We start from the raw sequence: 20,270 nt of genomic DNA on the forward strand, positions 1-20,270 counted from the left end.
GGTCCTGGACTTCTTGATGGGCCGCCCACAGGTGGTGAAGGTAGGATCCTCAACACAGGGGCCCCACAAGGGTGTGTGCTCAGCCCCCTCCTATACTCCCTGTTCACCCATGACTGCTTGGCCATGCATGCCTCTACCTCAATCATCAACTTTGCAGACGACACAACAGTTGTAGGCCCGATTACCAACAACGACGAGACAGCCTACAGGGTGGAGGTGAGGGCCCTGGCGGAGTGGTGCCAGGAAAGTAACGTTTCCCTCAATGTCAACAAAACGAAATAACTGGCTGTGGACTTCAGAAAACAGCAGAGAGAGCACGCCCCTGTCCACATCAGCGGGATCACAGTGGAGAAGATGAAAAGCTTCAAGTTCCTTGGCGTACACATCACAGATTATTTGAAATGGTCCACCCACACAGACAGTATGGTGAAGAAGGCGCAACAGCGCCTCTTCAACCTTAGGAGGCTGAAGAATTTTGGCTTGGCCCCTAAGACCCTCACAAATGTTTACAGGGACCTATCTCAAGGCCATCAGACTGTTAAATAGCCATCATTAGCTGGCTACCACCGGGTTACTCAACCCTGCACCTTAGAGGCTACTGCCCTATATACATGGAATCACTATTCACTTTAATACATACTGCTTTACTCATTTCATATGCATATACTGTGTTATATTCTACTGTATTTTAGTCAATGCCACTCCGACATTGCTTTTCCTAATATTTATACATTTTTTAACTCCATTCTTTACTTTAGATTTGTGTGGAAAGTAACGTTTCCCTCAATGTCAACAAAACGAAATAACTGGCTGTGGACTTCAGAAAACAGCAGAGAGAGCACGCCCCTGTCCACATCAGCGGGATCACAGTGGAGAAGATGAAAAGCTTCAAGTTCCTTGGCGTACACATCACAGATTATTTGAAATGGTCCACCCACACAGACAGTATGGTGAAGAAGGCGCAACAGCGCCTCTTCAACCTTAGGAGGCTGAAGAATTTTGGCTTGGCCCCTAAGACCCTCACAAATGTTTACAGGGACCTATCTCAAGGCCATCAGACTGTTAAATAGCCATCATTAGCTGGCTACCACCGGGTTACTCAACCCTGCACCTTAGAGGCTACTGCCCTATATACATGGAATCACTATTCACTTTAATACATACTGCTTTACTCATTTCATATGCATATACTGTGTTATATTCTACTGTATTTTAGTCAATGCCACTCCGACATTGCTTTTCCTAATATTTATACATTTTTTAACTCCATTCTTTACTTTAGATTTGTGTGTATTGTTGTGAATTGTTAGATACTACTGCATTGTTGGAGCTAGGAACGCAAGCATTTCGCTACACCTACAATAACATCTGCTAAATATGTGTATGTGACCAATAACATTTGATTTGATGAATGAAAGATGATAATTGTACAAGATGTGTAAACTCGCCTTTAAGGGGGCTGTGTAAGCGGCTTTGTAAGCTCCTTAAGGGCAGCTGTAAGGGCAACGGTTTCACAGACATCATTGGGATTAGGGCACAGGGCTGCAAAAAAAAGCAAGCAGTTTTACAAGCAGTGTGGTTTGTGTTGCTCATGCCTGTGAGGAGCGTCTAATGGATCAGCACTCTAGGCTCCAAAGTATGAAATTAGGTGAAGTCAAGAGCAGGTGCTGTGCATGTTTGACCAATGAGCAGAGTGCATCTTGTAAACCAATCAACCAATGTTTTAACGAGAACATTCGAGCTGATAACAACCGGGACCGATGGTCTCTACACATAATCAAATGCCTATCGTGGCCCATGTGAAAGCCCCTTTAGGCATTTGTAGATCAGCCCTCCACTTCTAAGCAGCGTCGCGCGCCCAAATGATCGCCAGAATGGAGTGAACCGGGTGCGTGCGTGTGCGTGCGTGTACGCGTGCGTGGCGCCAGAGAAATGCAGAGTGAGCCACGCAGAACACTACCATAATAGGCACAAGCTACCACGCGCACAGGCGAAGCCGCTTGACAAACTACGCTTACTGAAAGGAGGGCTTTGTAACTTCACTGTCAACGGTAAGAATCACTCCATTTAATATTTATTTTTGAAAATCATTAACAATTGCTCAAATTCGCTTTTTCAAACCGTTTTATTTTCCTGGTGTGTAGATTTTTGCTTTTCACCTATCCATTTGGATAGCTAGAGCGCACGTTGGATAATGGGGTGTATTTGACAAAAAAAGGAGCACTTCTGAGCAAATGGACTTGACAATGATTACGTGGACAAATCCTAAAAATGTATGAGTAACCTTGTTTGCAATGGAAATGTCATAATTAGTCCGTTTTCCCTTCTATGCAATTCTACGGACAAAATGTCACGATAAAGGGGTGTGTTCTCTTTCTCGTGCACAATGTCTGGTGGAGTATCGACCTTTTCCTCCATACAAGTGTTTTACATGTCTTGATGATAGTGTAGTTCATTAATGTATGAGCTCTTTAAAAGTAAATATGACTGATTACAAACATTGTGTGCTAATGATGCACAAAGATCACAATTTAGTCTAACCAAATGCACAAACTCCACATTTTATAGAGATTGTGGAACATCTCTCCAAATGCAAATTATAGTAATTCCAGAAATAAGATTATTTGCCCCACCTCTTTGTGTATGGAGGTGTGACACATTAGCTATGCTACATGTAACACACACACAGTCTTATCATCAAATCTGAACGCGACCGAATTATGTCATAGGTGACTGATTTATTAATATCATATTTCATCTGAATGTGCACAAATAGGAGATGCTCAGTTCTTGTATGGCATCTGTGATGAGAAGGGGGGTGTAGGCTACTAGAGTGCCTATCCTTTCGCAAGACTCTTTAGCATCATTAAAATATTTAGCATCATATCTGATTCGGTTAAATAATAAGTAAAATATCGTTATCATTTTTAGTGTCCATCGTTGCAATTACATCTCAAATACTATTGGGTTGGAGTCAAACTTCGATTAGTAATGCCAAGTCCTTTGTTTGGTTGGGACGCATGCGCATTGCTTTTAGGGTGTGGATTGCTGGATGCATGATATTCTACCTTGCTTATCAATTGCCTGTCGCGTGTCCCGTAGATCGGTATCCTCATCGATAGCCTAAAATACTACTTTATTTCGAAAATCGAGAGATGTGAGAATGTGCACGGGTTCTCTTTTTTACGACAGTGATTAGGGCGGGAATGAGACATTTCGAATTTACATATTATATTATCAAATGTATGACCTAAACATTTGGCTATTATTCAATGACAATTAAAATAGCTAGGGTTCGGTTTCCTTTAATGCATGTTTGTAGGCAATGCAATTTTGGTTTCTGCATCAAGCTACACTGTCGCCTATACTTAAGCCACCTGTCAAGAAGCAGCATAATGCATTTCAGTAACTGCTCTGCAATGGATGCATATCATTTTAACTCATCATTTGGGTGTCATCATTACATCTGCAGGAGGGGAATTGGCTATAAATTGGAGGCATCCTGGTGTCTATTCGATGCTGCTATGAAATTATGGCTGAATAACTCATCCCATAAACTAAGATATAGCCTAGTGAGCACCATCCAAAGTCCATGGACTTTGAAATTTGGTCCGTCCGCCCCGGCTTTGATTTCAACGTCCAAAGTAAACCCTTTTTTTCACAGATTGGGACTGGCCTTAATTTCAAACTCCACAGCTGTCTGGTGCTTCACTATAGTACACTGCTGTGATCTACTGTGCTGTCCAAACTTGTGAAACATAAAAGTCTATGTTTGGGCCAAATCAAGGCCATTACAGACAGAAATACTCCTCAGTCCCCCCCCCCCCCCCCTAATTACTTACAATAGCATTCACACTGATATAAGGGCTATGGTTCAGGGCCCGGTTTCCCATCATTAGAACCTTCGTAGGATCATTGTTAAATCTCCGAGCTGTTTCCCAGAACCAGCGTTAACGTTGCACTTGAAAATGAACGCAATCGAATGCCTACCTCAGACCACTTGATGCGCAGCGCATTGTTATATACTGTTTTACCCTCCTGTGTCACTTGATTTATTTTTCTATCTGTGACCGCAGATTACTTCAGAACAAAGTTGACTGCAAATACAAAGTTGCCAATGTCTTTGCAATTGATACAAACAAGTATAAAAAATATACTTTAAATGAAAACTGAGATGACTGCATTAAAATAAACAGTAGGCTATTTGAATTATATTAAAATATATTTCATGTTCAGTCAAGTTCTATTTTGTTACTTGTAGGCTAGGCTACTGTCTGTAATTTGTCTCAATATATTTAATGATGTGTAGCCTAACGTGCCAAAACTGTGATTTAATGCTTTTTTTATTGGGTAAGCATTAGAATAAGCCATGCCAATATTGGCAGCTGTTGTGGAAATATTTCTCTAGGAGCTGATCTGTCATCAGTATTTTGAAATAATTCTAATGTTAAGGTAAGATTTGAATTGAGAACGCTGAAGCGAGATCCTGTCAGTATCGACATATGCTCCAACGATGCACTTAGTGACCATTCTATCTTTGTGATGTTTTGGGAAATGTATGTTACATATTCAGTCATTGTAGGAACGATGCATTGTTAAAACACTCGTAAACCTAAGATCCATCGCTATCGGGGAAACTGGGCTCTGTACAGAACAGTAATGTTCATACAGTAAATTAAGTGTGAGTAAAGTTCAGTATATTGTACTGAACTCCACTCTACTTGACTGTACTCTATGAAGTAAACTCTACTGTAGGCCTACTCTACTGTATTGTGCTGAACTAAATGCAACTTTGCTCTACTGTACTGTGCTGTATCGTACTTAATCTATGATTTGGTTCAGATTTGGCCCAGTCCGGGCAGACCAAATATGGTCTTGTTTGGGGGTGAGTTCATTTAGAATAATACTCAGCATGCTTTGAAAGAGTACATTTACATTTTAGGCTTTTAGCAGAAATGTATCCAGAGCGACTTAGTCAGTGCATTTAACTAAGGTAGATAAACAACCACCTATCATATTCACAGCAAGAAAAACATTTCTGTAACTGTTACGGAAAACATTATTGATAAATTGTGAAACCGTTGCAAAGTAGACTAAATGATTACGAATACAGGAATGGTGTTGCTGTAAGCTTATGGCTAGCTGCATATGATCTTATTTATTTTTGGGGTTTGGATGTTACCGGTAGGGTGCAATGGTATGTCTTATTTAGGGGATCCAATTCCACGGGTGGAAGCAGAAAATTTAACACAAATGGCTTCTTTGTTGAACTGCCAATGAATGGGATTATGTGTTTCACATTCACATAATACTGTTTCTGTTTTAATTGAAAACCAAGCAGTTAGCACACTTGGACAGAGGGTACAGAGAATGTAGTAGGAACATAGACAGGTGCTCAGGACATTGCCCTCACTGCTAACTCTAGCCACACCCACTAAACCTCTAATTAGCTTTTGGCTGGGATTCATGCTAATAGGCAGAATGTAAGTATATTAATTTAGATTGACAAAATAAAGAACAAACAAAAACCCCAAACCAATGTTGAAATAATATAAAATGGCCCTTTGACTACTACATTAGACCATTTTACAGTTAATAGGATGGGTTTCTTAGAATTTACTAGGAGTCATAGGGAGTATTTAATCATATAATGTTTATGTTTCTCGATCTAGAAAAAACAAACAATTGAACAAATAGTATCCTGCACTTATGGTAGCCTATAGGCAATATGATTCCCTTCTCCTGCAAAATGTCTAAATGAAAACATATACACTACCTTTTCAAAAGTTTGGGGTCACTTAGAAATGTTTTTGAAAGAAACACTTTTTTTGGACCATTTAAAAATACATCAAATTGATCAGAAATACAGTGTTGACATTGTTAATGTTGTAAATGACTAGTGTAGCTGGAAGCTGCCAGTTCAGGACTTGTGAGGCATCTGTTTCTCAACTAGACACTCTAATGTACTTGTCCTCTTGCTCAGTTGTGCACCGGGGCCTCCCACTCTTTATATTGTGGTTAGGGCCAGTTTGCGCTGTTCTGTGAAGGGAGTAGTACACAGAATTGTACGAGATCTTCAATTTCTCACATGGAATAGGCTTAATTTCTCAGAACAATAATAGACTGATGAGTTTCAGAAGAAAATCCTTTGTTTCTGGCCATTTTGAGCCTGTAATCGAACCCACAAATGCTGATGCTCCAGTTTCTCAACTAGTCTAAAGAACGGCAGTTTTATTGCTTCTTTAATCAGATCAACAGTTTTCACCTGTGCTAAAATAATTGCAAAAAGGTCTTCTAATGATCAATTAGCCTTTTAAACTGATAAACTTGGATTAGCTAACACAGCGTGCCATTGGTACACGGGAGTGATGGTTGATAATGGGCCTCTGTATGCCTATGTAGATATTCAATTAAAAATCGTCTGTTTCCAGCTACAATAGTCATTTACAACATTAACAATGTGTACACTGTATTTCTGATCTATTTTATTTTAATGGACAAAAACCATGCTTTTCTTTCAAAAACAAGGACATTTCTAAGTGACCCCAAACTTTTGAAAAGGTAGTGTATGTTTTATGCCCACTACGGTCATGCTTCAGATATAACAGCAATGCAACATTTCCTCATCTCCAGTCTCTATACTGTGAGCACCATCTGTCACACAACACCCTGTCTGCCAAGAAATCATGACTGCAATACAAACTGACAATGCTATTTAATGCAGCCAGAATTGGCATACCCTCAAACTGATTCAAGATACCTTGATGTGACCATATCCAAGACAGAGCCTAACTTTTTGCCAAATTTGCTCTGCATTTGGTGTCAAATTTATCATTATATACTATGGGCTCTATTTTCGGCTGGCACTAAGGCGGCACTAGTGTCCAATGCACGTTACTTTGCAATCGTCATGCAATACTGCCGCATTGGCATTTTCCAGCCCTAACGCCAGGTTTGGGGGGGGGGGGGGGGAATATTTGAGGTGTGCCCTTAAACATGATCCAAATTGCTAATTTCAGGCAGCGCTGATGGATATTTAAGACCAACCAAAAGCTGCTTTTACTGGTAATGCTGTTCATTTTAGAATTTATAATTATATTCTCTTTTTAGGCCTTATGAATAATTAATTTAATCTTGCTTATGGACCATGTTTGGCATGTCCATGATTCAATTCACAGTAGGCCTAGTCCTTATATCAATGTGAATGCGATTGAAGCCATGCTATTACTTAGAATAATGTGGACTGCAAATTAAGTTAACCCTAAACTCCACCCCTACGCTAAATAGGTTAAGGTTATATAGTTAGTTGAAATGTTACTGATAGTCTGTAGAGCATCTATAGATGGACTATCCAAATCAAGTGTAACCAAATGTCTTATTCCCTTCTGAAAATACAAGGTGCAAATGCTTGGTAAAAGCTTAGCAAATCTGGTCCTAGGTTAGAGGTAGAGAGAGGGAGACGAGTGGCTTAAATCATGTAAGATATGATGGGATACCGTTGTGAGTCCTAGTTAAGTCAGCTTTCATTTAGTGTGTGAGTGTTCAAGAGTGGGTGCTGAAGAGAATATTACAGTATTTTCTCAACATTTTTTTTATAGGGCAAGAGGGGAATCAAAGGCTTGTCAAAAACATTCAATTGTGTGTGGGGGAGGGGTTATAGATGTGCATGTTGGGGTGAGTGAGCATTGTGTCCTTTGAGTGTATTGCAGAGAGAGAGAGAGAATGTATGTATGTGTGTGTTAACAAGAAAGTATGTGTGTGTCTGGACCCCTCTCTAGCATGGGGTTCGGAGGACAGTACCCGGTCTCCCAGCGCCTCCCCTATCTGCCTGGCCACTCTGTGCAGACCTGACCATTATGTTGTGGCTTTGCCCATGTCAAACCTGATGCTTCCCACTCAGCCACACAGTGAAAGGGTCAATGAGAAGCTATCTTAATAGGACCAGCCCTGTCAGTCAGAGGTAGAGGGAATTTTTTAAATTTTATTTAACCTTTATTTTGACAGGGAGTCAATGCTGAGACACTGGTCTCTTTTCCAGATGAGCCCTGTATAGCACCACAAGATACATTAAACTACACATTCATATACACAGTAAAATATTTGTATTTTTTAGGGAAACCCATTAGCTGCTAATAAAACAAGAGAACATTATTACACCACTACATATCTACAATACAAAAATGTATAATACCACCATACAACAATATTACAATATCTGTTTGTATGCGTGTGTCTGCTCCTGTATCTCGTCAGTCTCCACTGTTCCATAAAGTGTATTTTCATCTGTTTTTAAATCTGATTCTACTGCTTGCATCAGTTTCTTGATGTGGAATAGAGTTCCATGTAGCCATGGCTCTATGTAGTACTGTGTGACTCACATAGTCTGTTCTTGACTGGTGGCATGTCTTGTGGGGTATGCATGGGTGTCTGAGCTGTGTGCTAGTAGTTTAAACAGACACCTTGGTGCATTCAGCATGTCAACACTTCTTACAAAAACAAGTAGTGATGAAGTCAGTCTCTCCTGTCATGAATGTTAGCTGTCTGTGTACTTTTAAGGGCCAGCCGTGCTGCCCTGTTCTGAGCAATTTGTAGTTTTCCAAGGTCCCTCTGTGGCACCAGACCACACGACTGAACAGTAGTCCAAGTGTGAGAACTAGAGCCTGTAGGATCTGCTTTGTGGCATGTCTTTAATGCCAGTGGCATGTTTTTAGTAAAGATTGAAAAAAGTAAGGGGCCTAGACAGCTGCCCTGGCAAATGCCTGACTCTTATGTTGAAGAGGCTTCCATTTAAAGAACATCCTCAGTGTTCTATTAAACAGGTAACTGTGTATCCATAATATAGCATGGTGTGTAAAGCCATAATACATACGTTTTTCCATCAGCAGACTATGATCGATAATGTCAAAAACCACAGTGAAGTCTAAAAAAACAGCCCCCACAATCTATTTATCATCAGTTTCTCTCAGCCAATCAGTCATTTGTGTAAGTGTAATGCTTGTTGAATGTTCTTCCCTATAAGCGTGCTAAAAGTCTGTCAATTTGTTTCTGTAGTATAGCATTGTATCTGGTCAAACACCAAGCTGATAACAGGCTGATTTTGGTCGGCTATTTGATAAAGTAAACGGGGCTTTACTATTCTAGCGGAATGACTTTTTCTTCCCTCCAAGCCTGAGGGCACACACTTTCTAGTAAGCTTAGATTGAAGATGTGGCAATATCATCCGCTGTTATCCTCAGTAATTTTCCGTCCAGGTTGTCAGACCCCGGTGGCTTGTCATTGTTGATTAACAACAATATTTTTTTCACCTTTCCACACTCTCTCTTTACAGATTTCAAAACTACAATGCTTGTCTTTCATAATTTGATTAGTTAAACTTGGATGTGTAGTTTCAGCGTTTTGTTTCTGGCATGTTTGCTAAGTTTTGCTAATCTTGGCAATAAAATATATAATTAAAGTAATTGTCAATATCAGTGGATTTTGTGACGAATGAGCCATCTGATTCAATGCATGATGGAGCTGAGTTTGCCTTTTTTGCCAAAATGTAATTTAAGGTGCTCCAAAGGTTTTTCCTCATCTTTATACAATTGATATTTGTTTCATAGTATAGTTTCTTCTTGTTTTTATTCAGTTTAGTTACATCATTTCTCAAATTTCAGTACATTTGCCAATCGGTTGTGTAGCCAGACTTATTTGCCATTCCTATTGCCTCATCCCTCTCAACTATACAATGTTTCAATTCCTCATCCATCCAAGGGGATTTAACAGTTTTTTTTTTTTTTTGTCATTTTATTAATGGGTGCATGCTTATTAAGTAACTGCAATAAGCAATTTCATAAATGTGTCAAGTGCAGCATCTGGTTGCTCCTCATTACACACCACGGACCAACAAATATTATTTACATCATCAACATAGGAATCACTACAAAATGTATTCTATGACCTCTTATACACTATTAGGCCCAGACTTTGGAACTTAGATTTTCCTAGACATGGCAACTCTATTGTGATCATTTGATGGATTTTGATACTGCTTTAAAGCACATATCTGCAGCATTAGTAAAGATGTGATCAGTACATGTTGTTGATTCCTGTGCTATTTGTAACTTCCCTTACTGATAACCTGAACCAGGTTGAAGGCACTAGTTACAGTTTACATATTTTTCTTGAGTGGGCAGCTTGATGAAAGCCAGTCAATATTTAATTCACCCTGAAAATATACCTCTCTGTTGATATCGCATACATTATCAAGCATTCCACACACATCATACTTGGTGGTCTAAAGCAGCTTCCCAGATGAACCTGTAGCCATATTACTTCAACAGTATTTAACATGAGATCTTCTCTAAGCTTTACAGGAATGTGGTTCTGAATACACGTTATTATTCACAACGACACATGAAAAACAAAATACAATCAGAAAAACACAGTAAAAAGGTCCCTAGAGGCACCAATTCTTCCCATTTAAAAAAAGTGTATTGTAGATCGTTGCACATGTAGTAAGGTGCAAGGAAATTAACGGCTGCTTTACATAACTCTTTAGATACCAAAGGAGTCTCCAGAGTTAACCAACCCTGTGAACGGGTTTGATAACATGTCATTTTAAATCTTAACAGTGACGTTAGGTAAGCCGAAAGTTTGTGGAGCAGGGCTTTGTAAACAAAACGTGCGTAATGATGTGATCTACGTTACTTCAGAGGTCCAGCCAACTTTTTGTTAAAGAATACAGTGATGAGTAATCAAACTAAGGGAGGTATGAAAAACGGCATCCAAGGGTTTAAGAGTAGAGACAGCTGCACTTTGACAAATAGTATCAACAATCAGTATGAACAAGAACAGGTAGAAGGGTTGCTCTGCTTCCTGTTGACTAGAGAGACAAGATCTCGTTCTGTAAATAAAGCCCACTTTAAATCTCAGTTTCTTAACCAGCTCAATTGTATATTTAAAAAACAAAACAAATCATTGTCAATCCAAATAAAGTTATTTGTATACAGGGACTCGTTTTGATTACAGAACCATCCGATGAGTGAAGATGTAATTCATCTGAGACAACTTCCGAGAACTTAAAAACAACATGTATTTAGTTTTGCCCGTATTATGTAAGAGTTTTAAATCAGTAAGTGCTTCCTGCACAACTGGACTGTAGCCTTGTCACAGCCAGGTCAGCAGTTAGGGCAATTACGGTCATAATATTAGCATTCGCAATTTTTAATTTTTTTATTGTTGCAGATTGACCAATAGCATTTATATAAATAGTGAAAAGGACAGGTGCTAGTACCACCCCCTGTGGAACACCTTTATGTACTTTAAGCAATTTGGACTTAAACCCATCAATCACGATAGCCTGCGTTCTGTCACTCAGATAATCATGAAACCATGAACAGGCGTCAGAGCTCAGGCCTATCGAGGACAACTTATTCAATAAAGTAGCATGATCAACAATATCAAAAGGTCCACAAACAAAGCAGCACATTTTATTTTAGAGTCTAGGGAATGAGAGAAGGAAGTGGGGTGGGGGTATGCTGTCTAGCCACGTTTATACCTGGTACAAATATGCGTCCTTTGTCCTGATCTTGTCCAACTGATCTTGTGCCTAACTACCTCCATATGTAGTTAGGCACACATTGTAGACAGATCTTGACAGTTAAACCATTTAAATCATCATTATCCAGCTTTCTAAAATCAGGTTGACAGGTGGCACCACCAACACTTATGACATAAGTATCATTTTGAAGAATATCTGTCAAATGATTTGCGTACAGGGAGGCACCAGGACATTTAGCATGTGTAGATGCATATATGAAAATGTGGGCACAACCAGAATGTGAACAAGATCAGGACCAAGGATTCATGTTAGCGCCAGGTATAAACAAATCTTCAATTTGGGTTAAGAGGCAACAGGCCTAAGGGATTGACATGCAAAAAAAGAGGGTAGTGCGGGATGTGCTATTTTAAGAGGGGGCTCGACTCAATCTGTATCGCTGAGCATTACAGATTGTGCGACCTAAATGTATGAACCAACATATGCACCTTTTACCGTGAATGCAGTCAACGCTAACGCGGGAACATTATCTTTAGTGGATAAAAGCGGTAAGCCTGAAGCAAAATGTGTACCTTACGCAAAAATGCAATGCAAGAACGCAATTAGGATTGTCATGCTGTGTAGGTAATTGCTTTTTTGCATTGCGTAATGTATAAATTAGTCTTAAGAGACACAGCAGGCAGACACTGGGATGTAGGTGTGCATGAGAGTGGCGTGTTGGTGGCAGCTGGGGAATCCAGTCTGGAGTAGTATTGATTGACAGTGGATGCCTAGACAAAACCAAGGGATGCTAGTCATCAGGACTTTTCTTTACAGTGATTGTGGGAAGCCAAGTGGCGACCCTATATACCTGTACATACAGTTGAAGTTTACATAAACCTCAGCCAAATACATTTAAACTCAGTTTTTCACAATTCCTGACATTTAATCCTTGTAAAAATACCCTGTCTTAGTTCAGTTAGGATCACCACTTTATTTTAAGAATGTGGAATGTCAGAAAAATAGTGATTTTATTTCAGCTTTTATTTCTTTCATCACATTTAAATTGTTCAACTTGGGTCAAAAGTTTCGGGTAGCCTTCCAAAAGCTTCCCACAATAAGTTTGGTGAATTTTTGCCCATTCCTCCTGACAGAGCTGGTGTAACTGAGTCAGGTTTGTAGGCCTCCTTGCTCACACATGCTTTAGCAGTTCTGCCCACAATTCTTTTTTTTGAGGTTATGGCAGATTTTTCTTTAGATTTTCCCATGACGTCAAGCAAAATGGCACGGAGTTTGAAGGTAGGCCTTGAAATACATCCACAGGTACACCTCCAATTGACTCAGGCTAATTGACATAATTTATCAGAAGCTTCTAAAGCCATGACTTAATTTTCTAGAATATTCCAAGCCTTTTTTTAAAAGCACAGTCAACTTAGTGTATGTAAACTTCTGACCCACTGGAATTGTGATTAATTGAAATACAATTTTGGGAAAAATGACTTGCCAAGAATATGGTTGAACAACAAATTGGCGGAGTGATTGAAAAACGAGTTTTAATGACTCCAACCGAAGTGTATGTAAACTTCCAACTTCGTATGTACGTACCAGTCAAAATTGTGGACACATACTAATTCCAGGGTTTATCTTTATTTTTACTATTGTAGAATAATAGTGTAGAAATGACACATGGAATCATCAGATTTTTAGCTGGGCTTTTTTTGGGAAGTTTTTCCAAGGCTCCATCTGTTGAAATTGAATTATATTCATGTTATTTCCAACAACCAAAGAGCAACTCTGCCGTAAATTCAGCTGCATATTGAACGTTGAAATTGCTGAAAGGCCAGTCTCTTTGGCAAGTAGTGGATGGTCAGCTAAAAAGACTGTTACACAGACTAGAGATATTCCCCTCCTGGATCAATATCTTTTTTTTATAGTGCCCCTTGTGTGCACTTCCGGTAATATCGTATATTATGAACATTGAAAAATGCCGAATTCCTAGGCCAGTGGTTGCCAACCAGACATTCCTAGTCCATCGCAAACATTTCTGTAAGAAAAGCCAACGATAGAGGCTTGGGCTCTTTTAAAAAAAATGATTTGTCTTGCTCTGTTGGCTGTAGGTGCACTTGATTCAGAAGCCCTTCACACCGAGTAGGCAACGTGTTCCCATTTTGAACCATTTAATTTGTCTGAAAAGACAAACTCTGCCTACCCGTCGGACCAGGAGATCTGTGGCTAAATCGAGTGTACCTACTGCACTGGCCAATCAGATAGGCACGGTGATTTGTGATACAGTGCTTCCACGACCAGTGGCGACCTGTCATTCGGGGAGAGCCCCACCTGTTTCGCAAAAGAAATGGGAGGGGTTGAATGGCGATAAACTGGATGGACATTAGAAATAGAGGAAGGACTAAAAACAAACCAAATATAACTATTGTAAAATTGTCTGTAAAAAGTGAATAAACTGAAGGCAGAAGCTTAAGTGTTATTGTTTATTCGTTTACTCCAATTGGGGTGGTAGGGTTTGCGTGGAATAATAAAGGTATATTCTCAAAGTATGTACATGTATGTATTAGAGGTCGACCGATTTAATCGGAACAGACGATTAATTAGGGCCGATTTCAAGTTTTCATAACAATCAGAAATAGTTTTTTGGGGGGTGCCGATTTAAAAAAAAAAAATTTATTTTTATTTTTTTATATACCTTTATTTGACAAGTCAGTTAAGAACACATTCTTATTTTCAATGACGGCCTAGGAACGGTGGGTTAACTGCCTTGTTCAGGGGCAGAACGACTTAATTTCACCTTGTCGGATCGGGGGATCCAATCTTGCAACCTTACAGGTAACCTAGTCCAACGCAATAACGACCTGCCTCTCTCTCGTTGCACTCCACAAGGAGACTGCCTGTTATGCAAATGCAGTAAGCCAAGGTAAGTTGCTAGCTAGCATTAAACTTGTCTTACAAAAAACAATCCATCATAATCACTAGTTAACTACACATGGTTGATGATATTACTAGATATTATCTAGCGTGTCCTGCGTTGCATATAATATGACTGAGCATACACGTGTCTAAGTATCTGACTGAGCGGTGGTAGGCAGAAGCAGGTGCGTAAACATTCATTCAAACAGCACTTTCGTGCGTTTTGCCAGCAGCTCTACGTTGTGCGTCAAGCATTGCGCTGTGTATGACTTCAAGCCTATCAACTCCCGAGATGAGGCTGGTGTAACCGATGTGAAATGGCTACATAAAGAGCTCTACATAAAGAGCTCTCAAATGCCCATCCAAGAGGGCTCAAAGTCATTGGCCACAGATACAATTACAGTCACCATAATAAATCAAGTTGACAATCTACTGGCAAATCCTTGTCATATGAAGAGAAATTATAGATAAAACGTATTGTTGCTCATTGGCCGTTGGACATAAACATTACACAACAATTTTCTATGTAGGCAATGTTGAAAAAATAATATTTAGACATGTTGTACTTTCCTTAATGTAATGTATTTGACAAACAAGCACACAACAAGAAAATTGTTTGAGAAAGGTGAAGTTTTTGCAGTGAACCACTGGTGTAACCTAGGTAACCACAGGTTGTTTTCCCCAAAGGCAGGCAGGGTCAAGAAGTTATATCTAATACCAACTGGGACATACGCTCAGAAAATTTGGACTGTAGTGTAAGGTAATCAGTCCATCCAGTATGCATAATAATACAGTCCACACTCAAAGACAATTACTAGAATGTTTAATTTTGGAATATGCTAGACCAATAATGTACCAAAGACATCTTAAATGTTTTTAAAAATGTTTTATGCTGTGTATAATATGACAATCATTATTTTAATTCTGTTTTTTGGGGGGTCTTGGGCTCCTATACAGTTGAAGTCAGAAGTTTACATGCACTTAGGTTGGAGTCATTAACTTGTTTTTCAACCACTCCACACATTTCTTGTTAGCAAACTATAATTTTGGCAAATCGGTTAGGACATCTACTTTGTGCAAGACACAAGTCATTTTTCCAACAATTGCTTACAGACCGATTTATATCACTTATTCACTGTATCACAATTCCAGTGGGTCAGCAGTTTCCATACACTAAGTTGACTGTGCCTTTTAAACAGCTTGGAAAATTCCAGAAGATGTCAAGTCAATTGGAGGTGTACCTATGGATGTATTTCAAGGCCTACCTTCAAACTCGGTGCCTCTTTGCTTGACATCATGGGAAAATCAGCCAAAACCTCACAAAACAAATTGTAGACCTCCGCAAGTCTGGTTCATCCTTGAGCAATTTCCAAACTCCTGAAGGTACCACGTTCATATGTACAAACAATAGTACACAAGTATAAACACCATGGGACCACGCTGTCGTTATACTGCTCAGGAAGGAGACGCGTTCTGTCTCCTAGAGATGAATGTGCGAAAAGTGCAAATCAATCCCAGAACAACAGCAAAGGACTTGGAGGAAATAGGTACAAAAGTATCTATATCCACAGTAAAACGAGTCCGCTCAGCAAGGAAGAAGCCACTGCTCCAAAATCGCCATAAAAAAAATAAAAATAAGCCAGACTATGGTTTGCAACTGCACATGGGGACAAGGATTATACTTTTTGGAGAAATGTCCTCTGGTCTGATCTGATGAAACAAAAATAGAACTGTTTGGCCATAATGACCATCGTTATGTTTGGAGGAAAAAGGGGGAGGCTTGCAATCCGGAGAACACCATTCCAACCGTGAAACATGGGGGTGGCAGCATCATGTTGTGGGGGTGCTTTTCTGCAGGAGGGACTGGTGCACTTCACAAAAAAGACAGCATCCATGAGGAAGCAAAATGATGTGGATATATTGAAGCAACATCTCAAGACCTCAGTCAGGAAGTTAATAAAGCTTGGTCGCAAATGGGTCTTCCAAATGGACAATGACCCCAAGCATACTTCCAACGTTGTGGCAAAATGGCTTAAGGACAACAAAGTCAAGGTATTGGAGTGGCCATCACAAAGCCCTGACCTCAATCCTATAGAAAATGTATTGGTAGACCTGAAAAAGCATGTCGTAAGGAGGAATGGGCCCAAATTCACCCAATTTATTGTGGGATGCTTCTGGAAGGCTACCCAAAATGTTTGACACAAGTTAAACAATTTAAAGGCAATGCTACCAATGTAACAGTATAACTTTAGACCGTCCCCTCGCCCATGCCGGGCGCGAACCAGGGACCCTCTGCACACATCAACAACAGTCACCCTCGAAGCATCGTTACCCATCGCTCCACAAAAGCCTTGCAGAGCAAGGGGAACTACTACTTCAAGGTCTCAGAACAAGTGACGTCACCGATTGAAACGCTATTTAGCGCGAACACCGCTAACTAGCTAGCCATTTCACATCCGTTACACTCACCCCCCTTTTGACCTCCTTTTCCGCAGCAACCAGTGATCCGGATCAATAGGCAAAAGGCAATGCTACCAAAATACTAAATGAGTGTACGTAAACTTCTGACCCACTGGGAATGTGATGAAGGAAATAAAATCTGAAATAAATCATTATCTCTATTCTGACGTTTCACATTCTTAAAATAAAGTGGTGATCCTAACTGACCTAAGAAATACAGGGAAATGTTTCTAGGATTAAATGTCAGTAATTGTGGAACTGAGTTTAAATGTATTTGGCTAAGGTGTATGTAAACATCCGACTTCAACTGTATAGGCGTATGCGTATGCATAAGCTCTAATATGCGTATGGGTCTTTTTGAATGAATCATCAACTTTTTTAGAAAGCACTGCTCATTTCCCACTCAGTTTCAACCTGTTGAACTTCTTTTATGATACTGTTTTGATCATAAGTGTTTGTGATTTTTCAATTGCATTTGCATTGATGTCAGTGGTTAGAGGGACAATAGGTCGCTAATGGCATGGCACTCAGCGCTCTAACAGTTGCTAGCGAGTTGGGTACTACCAACACATGTACATAAGTGGAGTTTACCGGGACTCAACAGTCATGTGGAATTTCCTGTGTGGTTGTAATAAGGTCACCGCAACAGCCCTAGCTATACCATATTTGTGGGCTTGAGAACAAACGTTACGACCCCGCCTGGAAAACTCCTTCCATTCACCTTTGTTATGGTAACAAAACTGCCTCATTTGCGATATGATTTGGAGATTTTGGCGCAATTGGTATGGGCAGAATGTTCATCTTTTTGTAGTGATTTTTTTCCAATAAAAAAAAAATTGCATTTTGCCTATAGCGAGTGCCAAACACTGTCTGCACATTCCTCAAGATTGTCTATTCGAACAATTTAAAAGTATATGCTACAGCCCATACATGCTACATCCACACTACAGCCCACACAAATTTGTTCAATATTTTGTTTATCAAAAGATAGAAACACAATCTCCTGCCTTGAAAAGGGTATATTATTAAATAGGCTATGATGTCACGCTCCTTGCACACAATACTGTGGCCTATCCATACTGTCAAATATTTTAAATAAACTACCAGATAAATGGTGGCCTTTTTATTTGTTGTGTAGTGGGAATAAACCAGTCATGTCAAAGGAGAGACATGTCTTGCAATATGATTATTTATTATTATTTAGGCCAATTGAATAAACACAAGGCTACATTCTGCAATCTTACCAATGGAAATTGCATCCGTTTTATCATTAGGCCTACATACGTTTTCAGTAGTCAACCATTTATTATATGCCAAATTCCTGTGCATCAAACAACTCCATTTCCCATAAGGCCTCCGAAGACAGATATGATTCTATATAAACTGAACAAAAATATAAATGCAACATTGTAAAGTGTAGGTCCCATGTTTCATGAGGTGAAATAAAAGATCCCAGAAATTTTGGATGCACAAAAAGCATATTTCTCATTTGTTTTTCTCACATTTGTTTACATCCCTGTTAGTGAGCATTTATCCTTTGCCAAGATAACCCATCCACCTGACAGGTGTGGCATATCAAGAAGCTAATTTAACAGCATGATTATTACTCTACAATGTGCAGTTTTGTCACATCACAATGCCACAGATATCAAAAATGTCAAGGGAGCGTGCAATTGGCATGCTGACTAAAGGAATGTCAAAGAGCTGCTTCCAGATAATTAAATGTTAATTTCTCCACCAACAACCAATGTTGTTTTAGAGAATTTGGCAGTACGTCCAACTTGCGTCACAACCGCAGACCACGTGTATCCACACCAGCCCAGGACATCCACATCCGGCCTCTTCACCTGCCATTTTCTTGGCCATGCATCGCGCTGGACTGATAGGTTATCTTCGATGGACTGGCCGCTGCTTGGAGGTGTTCACTCACCGATGGAGAATAGTCGGTGGGACTTTTTGTTGCTGAATTGCGGGATGATCCACTCCTGGACCTGGCTGGCCGGGTGGGGAGACGTCGAGGGTGGAGTCCTTCACTTTCTGAGCCCTCTGCGGTGATGGGATTCATGACTGGGATGCCGACATGATCGAATAGCTTCGCTGCTCTGGAGCCTGATGTCCCGGCGCCATCTTCTCATGGAGTGTCGGAGGTTTCTTCCGTATCTGCCAACGTTGTGATGGCATCGCTGGGGTCTAAGGTGGGTTCTGCTTTAGCGGGGTCAACAGCGTGTTCTGCTATTCCTGTCATTGTGCGGGTCGAGTTAGAGGAGCCCCTAGTGGGGCTATGGTTGGGCTGAGGGCTCCGGCTCGAAATGGACAACAGCCATCAACCATTATGGGAAGCTCCATGGTTAGATTGTTGGTCTGAAATACCTGTACACTTTGTTTTCCTGGAGCTAGGGTATTGGAGTTATCAGAAGTCAAGCCCACCGTCAAGAAACAGATTCCTGCTCTGAAAGCAGTTGCATTGCATATGTGTGTGAAATCTGTAACGCTAAGAGAGAATTTCTTACAGCTCTTAGAGAATGCTCAGAAATGATCAGGACATCTAATTCTCAGGCCCAATTCCATCTCCTTGCTGGACTTGTTGCAGGACTGAGTCTTTTAGCCATCTTTGGTCTCTTCATCCATGATTAATGCATCTGACCAAGGACTAGGGCATGTTCTTCATTGACAACTTTGACTCTGGAATGGGCCTGGCTACTTTGGAAGATGGAATTCACCAAGGTGAAAATGGCTCCTGACTTGTCATCAAATTGGAAAGGTTCTTGGTCAACTAAATTGATGTGAGGACAATATTAGCCTTATGTAAGTCAGTTTTTACCATCTCCTCTTTGGTCACTATGGGAGTTCAACATGTTGTATCTGATTGCTATTCCTACTTTTTCTAATAGGTGTAATCCAATCCAGTCTTCTGTTCTTAAATCTCAAAGTAATCTGACTTTTATTGAGAAACTGATTTTAAATGCAGAAAATGTTTGACATTTTTACATCTTAACATTCATAGTTTATTACATGAAATGGATAATGTCAAGATCTGGCCCTCTCAGGCAGACCCTGAATTTCTTTTAAAATCTGAAAACTGGTTAACTGATAGCAACCTGAGTCCAGGGTTTTATGGATGGTTACAATGTGTTTAGGGCTGATATGAAAGGCAAAGGTGGTGTTGCTAGTTCTACAAATAATCTTATTTTTGTGTCTGTTAAAGGCTACCTATATTCCTAAACCATTTGAATTGTTGGCTTTAAGTCTTCAGTTAGATTCCATTTTGTTAACCCTTCGACCAGAAGTATGTATTGAACAAACTCACTGATTTAGTTGCCATTTTTACTACCCCAGAGGTGTTGATCGCTGGAGATTTTAATCTTGCATG

The 20,270-nt window shown here is 40.0% G+C and overlaps 1 protein-coding gene across 1 annotated transcript in view; it reads left to right on the forward strand.

Annotated features, from left to right (window-relative positions):
* Positions 1 to 1,738: 1,738 nt before the first annotated feature.
* basp1 (brain abundant, membrane attached signal protein 1) overlaps positions 1,739 to 20,270 on the forward strand; it is a 56,693-nt gene continuing 38,161 nt past the window's right edge. The window contains exon 1 of the mRNA XM_020466435.2: positions 1,739 to 2,051. The gene's annotated coding sequence lies outside the window, so the exon portion shown is untranslated. The remainder of the gene's footprint in view (positions 2,052 to 20,270) is intronic.

The sequence above is a fragment of the Oncorhynchus kisutch genome, linkage group LG30 (assembly GCF_002021735.2).
Source record: "Oncorhynchus kisutch isolate 150728-3 linkage group LG30, Okis_V2, whole genome shotgun sequence".
NCBI classification, from domain to species: domain Eukaryota; kingdom Metazoa; phylum Chordata; class Actinopteri; order Salmoniformes; family Salmonidae; genus Oncorhynchus; species Oncorhynchus kisutch.